The sequence below is a fragment of the Aulonocara sp. 'chitande type north' Nkhata Bay genome, linkage group LG13 (assembly GCF_057382095.1).
Source record: "Aulonocara sp. 'chitande type north' Nkhata Bay isolate Kocher_YH1m ecotype deep benthic linkage group LG13, A_spYH_male_GT1.1, whole genome shotgun sequence".
Lineage (NCBI taxonomy): Eukaryota > Metazoa > Chordata > Actinopteri > Cichliformes > Cichlidae > Aulonocara > Aulonocara sp. 'chitande type north' Nkhata Bay.
In genome coordinates, this window is record NC_141356.1 from 33794522 (window position 1) to 33801406 (window position 6885).

The following is a 6885-nucleotide window of genomic DNA, read 5'->3' on the forward strand; positions in this document are numbered from 1 at the left end:
CTTTCGTATATTGTCCTGTGTTTGGCGTTGATGTATGAAACCCGTTTGGTCGTTACATATCAGTGTTGGTAGGAACTCTTCTAGCCGTTTGGCCATGATAGATGTGAAAAGTTTATAGTCCACGTTAAGAACGGAGATTGGCCTGAAAGATCCACATTCCATTTTATCTTTGCCTTCTTTTGGTATAACTGAGATAATTGCCTCCTTCCAACTGGGGGGCATTTGTGCCTTTTTCAAGACCCAATTCAATGTAGGCAGTAAAACAGGTATCAGTTCCTTTTTAAATTCTTTATACCACTCTGCCGTGTAACCATCTGGTCCTGGTGATTTACTTAATTTAAGCCTATTAATTGCAGCTTTTAATTCTTCTTCAGTTATGTTCATTATCATTGCTTGATTTTGTTCTTCATCTAAAGTGGGTAAGTCTAGAGGGTTCAGGAAGCTATCAATCTGAGCTTCAGTCCCGCCAGGGGCTTCAGAGTATAGGGTTTTATAGAATCTTTCAAAGGCTTCCTGTATTTCATTTAATTTATTTTTTATCACTTTTGTACTTGGGTCCCTAATTTTATAAATTGTATTTTCCGCTGTCTTTTTTTTTCAATTTCCACGCCAATATTTTGGTAGATTTAATGCCACTTTCATAGTGTCTCTTGTGTGGCTAGATGTCTGTTTTTTCTTAATCTAATTTGCAAAGTGGTTTTATTCAGTGCAAAGATCCTAAGTGGATGTGATGGAATTATTCTTCTTGGGTTGCACGGCTCTGGCCGGAAGGTTACTGCTATCGCTGAACACTGAACCCATCGTTCCTGTGGAAGCTGATATTGGTGGTCAGCAATGTCAAAATTCAATCAGCCAGAGAGACTTGCATTAAGTACCAGTAAACAAGGTTAGTGTGTTTGATGCAGATATCTGATTGGATTTGAACACTTAAAACAAACATTCACAAGTAACTGTCTCTGACCCTGTCTGTGGCTTAACCTGTACTTACAGTATTTTAACAACAGTGTAAACCTAACGAAGCTGATCACGTGAGTGTGACTACTGCTGCTTCAACCTTACAGGCTCTATTAGCTGGGTTCTACCATTTGTGGACAAGTTACTACCAGTTCACACATTCCTCCTCCTCCTCGTAAAGCTCGGTTATGTTGGTTGGGTGTGCGTATCTCGCTTCCATCGACGCCCTTGCACTGCGCCACAGTCTGAAACTGATATTTTATCAAACACTTAAGTGTGTGTTCAAATGTAACTTTTTGAAGAGTGTTTATATGAAGGCTGCATTTCATGCACTCTTCACATCAGAGTATTGCTTTGGAATCCGTTTTGTAACACTGGCTTTGTGTTAAAAGATTTGAACTAGCAATATATTGTAACTCATTACAAAATATTATTATTGTGATAATATTTGTATATTTCAGTATCTGCTGATCTATTGGAATTTTACAACAATCTCTGGGGCTGGACTTCAGCCATGGAGGGTCCAGGTTCCCAGCTTAGCCATGAGCTGCTTTCGCACTGAAACACCTTCAATGCAACAGCTGTACGTGGGGCTCGGTGCCCAGTCTCAGGTGGAGATCATGATTGCTCCCCCCTGACATCCTCACGTCCCACTGTGTAGTATTTGTGTTGTACACTGAGATACTAGATGTTGGGTATCAGAGATTCCATAGGTCCCACATCCTCTTCATGTAACACCTTTAATTTTTTTGTATTACCTTATTTATTCAGTTACTGTAGTTGGTGGCTTGTGGGCATTTAGTAAGTCTAAACAAATCTATATAAATTCGTTACTTTGATCTTATTTACTGGATAAGTTATTGTAAATGATTTGTCATGACAAACACAATCAGAACTAAAACTGAATAATAAAGCTTTACAGTTATGCATTAGATTTAAAATTCTGTCACTGCTTTTACTTCACTGACAACACTATTTTAAGCTAGATTGATTTTTAAAACGTGGTTAATATGACGCTTTGTTTCTATTGACATTTAGCGAACCATGTTGAAAGTGTGGATTTGTTTCATGTTTTGTCTAAGGCACAGGAAGCATTTGCACCCGCCGCTGTGAGAACATTTTTCTGTTGCATCCCTGTTTATCTGCACATCATTGTACAAACCATTTCCTCCCTGCTTATCACTTCCTCCCAAATATCCACACTCAACAGGAACTTTCTTACAGTCCACAGTAATTACTGTTTCATACACACCTTAGGGCTTCTTACACATTCAATTACACCACATATATTATTTATTTACCTAATTATCTAAAAAATAACTGAATTATAGATTAAATATACACAAACCCCAAGTACAGCCAGTTTTAGTATATTCCCTGTTGTGTCCAACACTTTTAAATGTGAGGCTTATCGTATTAAAAAACACGGGAGCTACGAGTTACTGAGTCAACATTACTCTTAGCTGCTGTTCACTGGTATTGCACTAATGTTGCTCAGAATAAGTTTGTGACAAACGTTCCAAGTATATCTATTCAGTGACTGCTTTTGGAAAAAACAAACAAACAAAGGAGCCTCGGCGTGGTTTTGTGGTTCAGCCCACGTCGATGGCTGTTAGCACTGAGTGGTCCTGAGGATGTTCGCTTCTCAGAGTCTTTTTAGGGTGTTTCTGTGGGATCTCCGAATCTGTTGCTTCTTATCTTTGTCACCTATCTCTACGTATTGTTTTAGTTACACAATCTGTTCCAAACCCCCAAACTGTTGCTGATATACCGTTTCTTAGCACCTCCACGCCTGTAGTTGCCTTCATTATCAGTTAGAGCTCCTGCACATTCTTCTGTGGTGCACTGCAATAAATTTGCGGTACTGCTTTGGCCATTCTCCCTTTAGTTCCCCTGTGGGCTCATTTTGTCCCCAACACTACTTACATCTTTATCAATCCTGATATTTCTGGTGATCCAGTTTATTATTGTAATCATTAGGCCTGTCTCTACTGCTATGAATATGTGGTACGTGTGTGTTGTGTATGTGTGTAGGAGCTGGTAATGCTAGCATTAACAGACAAGTACTGCTAGCTTGGAAGTTGTAGTGGGTTTAAAGAAAAATAAATACACTCCCCTTTTCCACAAATCCCCTGTGGGAGCTGGAGTGGGCAAATTGTTTACTTGTGTAACAGAGTCATAAATAACATTGTTATAATTACACAAAATGTGTTCTAAACCCCCAAACTTCTCCTTTTATACCTGACTTTTAGGACCTCCAAGCCTGTAGTTGTGTTCATTATCAGTTAGAGCCCCTCCTCATTCTTTTCTTCTTCTTTGGTGCAATACTATAAATACAGTGTACCCCTTTTGCCTCTCCCCTTTTTCTACAATTCCCCTGTGGGAGAGGTGGGTGTCATTTCTTTCCAGCACCTTAAAGCACACATAATTCATATTTAACCACCCTGATGTTTATGATTGCGATTTTAATTCAGTTATTGTCATTATTGAGCCTGTTTTTGTAAGATGTTATAAGTGTGTAGTATGTGTGTGTCATAAATGTGTTTTAGGCGCCATAAATACTGGCATGAATATGTATTCCTTGCTAGCTTGGGAGCTGTGGTGGGTTGAGCTAATCCTCTTCCCCACTGTCTGTATTTGGTCGTAGGAGCTGGAGTGGGCAAATTATTTACTTGGAGGTCTTTCTTTCTTTTACCTTTTTTTATCAGACACAACGCAGAATCACACCGGTTACACTTGGAGGTATTTCTTTTTACCTTTTCATTGTCAGATGCGCGACACAGGAACACGCGGTGTTAGAGGCATCTGAAGCCTCAGCCCAAAGACGGAGATGATTAAGATCAGGGTCGTAATCATCCTCGTTTTGTTTTGTTTTTTCTGGCAAACTTTCACAATCAGTGCCAAGTAAAACGCAGCTTATCGGGCTCTGCTTATCTGTCTGATCCAGTCCTGTTCAGAAGTTGTAGCAAGCAGAATAATGGTCTGAGGGAGGGAGGGGAGATGTTGAGGATAAAGCAAACACACAGGCTGGGTCTCCAACCGCTGCATCTGTAGCAAAGCATACTCAAATGATACACAACACCTAGGAAGCGACAAGGGGGGAGCGGCAGTAAGGGGAATCCCCAACCTTAATAACAATCTCCCAGAGGGACCAAGGCCCAGCAAGCCCCAGACTCAGGCCTAGTACCACACTGAGCCAGCAATGATCCAGGGAGGCAGTCAACAGGTCACCTATCACCGGGTAGAGTGTAGGAAATGTGGGTGTAGAAGACCTGCCTGCTCCTGCTCCTGCTTGTCTGTGTAATTTAAAAGTACAATAAAATGGCCTGATGTGACTGGTTCAGCCTGATCACAGACCTGCTGTTGATGACTTAGCTGGAGCCGTTTCATAAGTAGTGGCTTCAGTCTTTGCTGGACTGCTGTCTGCTAACAGTCAGTGCTGCCCAGCTCCTTGCCTCGAACCGTCACAAGTCTTTGGTCTTTTGGAAATTGTGAATAAATGTGTTGTTCTTTAACTGCTGAGTCCTGCATTCGACTCCTGCCTGTACATAGACCTTCACAAAAGGAACAGTTTCTTCCATATTCCCCAGTATACTGTAGGGTTCTCCACGACACACTTACTGTACAAATTTAGGAAACACTATTTACAAAACAAGTTTAATAGTAGCGATGTACCACTCAGTACTTGTTGACCTGCTGATTTTTTTTTTTAATTCAGTCATTTATATAGTCCTGAATCACAACAACATTCATCTCAGAGTTGTTTATATTGTAACATAAAGATGCTACAATTATAGGGAAACACCTGACCAATTATTGGACCCCATATGAGCAAGTGCTTTGAAAAGAGTGGGAAGGAAAAACTCCCTTTAAACAGGAAGAAACATCCAGCAGAACCAGGGTCAGGGAGGGGTGGCCACCTTGGGGGTGAGGGAAGAAGACAGGACAAATACATGCTGTAGAACAGAGCCAGAGACTAAACACGCATGTGTTCATGTGTTCATGGATGCATCATGAGAAGCCCTCAACAGACCTATTGCAACGTGACCAAGGGAGGTCTGAGGGTCATCTGATCCAGTCCTACCTATATGTTTCCCAAAAAGGAACGTTTTAAGCCTAAACTTAAAAGTACAGAGGGGGTCTGTCTCCTGAATCCAAACTGGGAGCTGGTCGCTGTGAGGAAGTGTAATGCAAGTGGTAAGGAAGGTGTTAGGTAGACAGCATCAGCAGATATTATCTGGCCTAAAGGAAGAATGTATTTTAAAAACAGAGTAGGTCTCAGCACGGAGCCCTGAGGAACTCCACATAACTCTGTAGATTCAGACATAATCTGGTTTGCAGACAGACTGAGGCTACGTTCACTCTGCAGGTCTTGATGCTCAATTCCGATTTTTTGATCAAATCTGATTTTTTTGTCTGCTCGTTCACACTACAAATAAAATGCGACAGCAAACGCGCTCTAGTGTGAACGCTCAAAGCGCTCGCATGTGCAAAAGAAGACGTCACACACAACGCGCTCTGTTTAGACCCAGAGCAACAGTATGTTTGACTGATGGCCTTAATATAAAGACTTCGGACTTCATGTTTCCCAGTTTTTGCTTTAAGTTATTTGTTATTTACATAATAATGTAGATAACCTAATAATGATCCTTGTTGCTGTTTTAGAGGAGCTGTGCTTCCAAGGATAGCTGCAGATTTCTGTCAGAATCTGCAGATTATACAGAACATATAAAATGTTCACGTTTCTCCAACGTTGTCTTCCCAACAGTTTCACCGGATGGCCAGGAAGCGTTCACGATGTCTTCTCCGGCGCTGATAGTTGGCGTCTGTCTTGTGTCAGTGACGTAAAAGACGGATTTAATGCAACATGACCATCAAACAGCAGTCGCTTTCTGAAACATCAGATATGTATCTGATTCAGCACCACATATGAAAGTGACCCAGATCGGATTTGAAAATATTGGATTTGTGCCGTTCACACTGTCACACCATGATCGGATAGATGGGTCACAGAGGGTCAAAAAAATCGGATTTGATGCGCTTTTGCCTGCAGTGTGAACGCAGCCTTAGACTCCTGTCAGATATGTCGGATGAAAACCACTCAAGGACAGAGCCAGACAACCCAACCAGATCTCTCAGTGTGTTAATCGGGATGGTAGGATTAACTGTTTATCCAAGTGCGCTATAAGGTGGACAGTAACTGCCTTCTCAGAAAGTTTTGACATAAAGGGAGTTTGAAAGTAGGTCTATCATGTTGATGTAGTGTTGAATCCAGGCTGGGGTTTACAATGGCACGTTTAAAAAAAGCTGGGAAACGATTAGAAAACATGAAACATTAAAAAAGTTTAGTGGGGGAGAAAATCTGAGGGACCTGAAGACGGCTTCATTTTGTCCACCGGGGCTGCTATTACATCATATGTCACAGTTGTAAAAGTTGACCAGGAGTCAGGACTTGATCTACTCAACAAAACATCAAAGAAGTTTGTTACTGTCTGCTTGAGAGTGCACAGGTACCACATCTGGGGACACGATAGATCTGATTTTGTCAAACAGAATCTCGGGATTTCTCGTTTTTTGATATGAGTCTAGAAAAATATTCTGATTTCATTTCAAGAGAACACGAGATCTCTGAGATAGAGCCAAGTTCAGTTTTCTTCCATAGTCGTTCAGCTTTGCAGCATATTCTCCTCAAATTTAAAATGGACTGATTGATCCAAGGGCATGCCTTTTCCTGTGAGATAGAACCTGTTTTAATCAGGTTCTTTATTTCATGAGAAAGTAGAGAACTGTCAGTCATGACAGAGAACCTCTCAGCTGTTATGATCTATGAGTGTTTGTTTAGAACTAGAATTGAGCTAAAAAAAGACACCGTTATCATCACTCAAATGTACAGCCTCGATATCGAGGCCCAAAGAAAAGACAAGGTCCAAG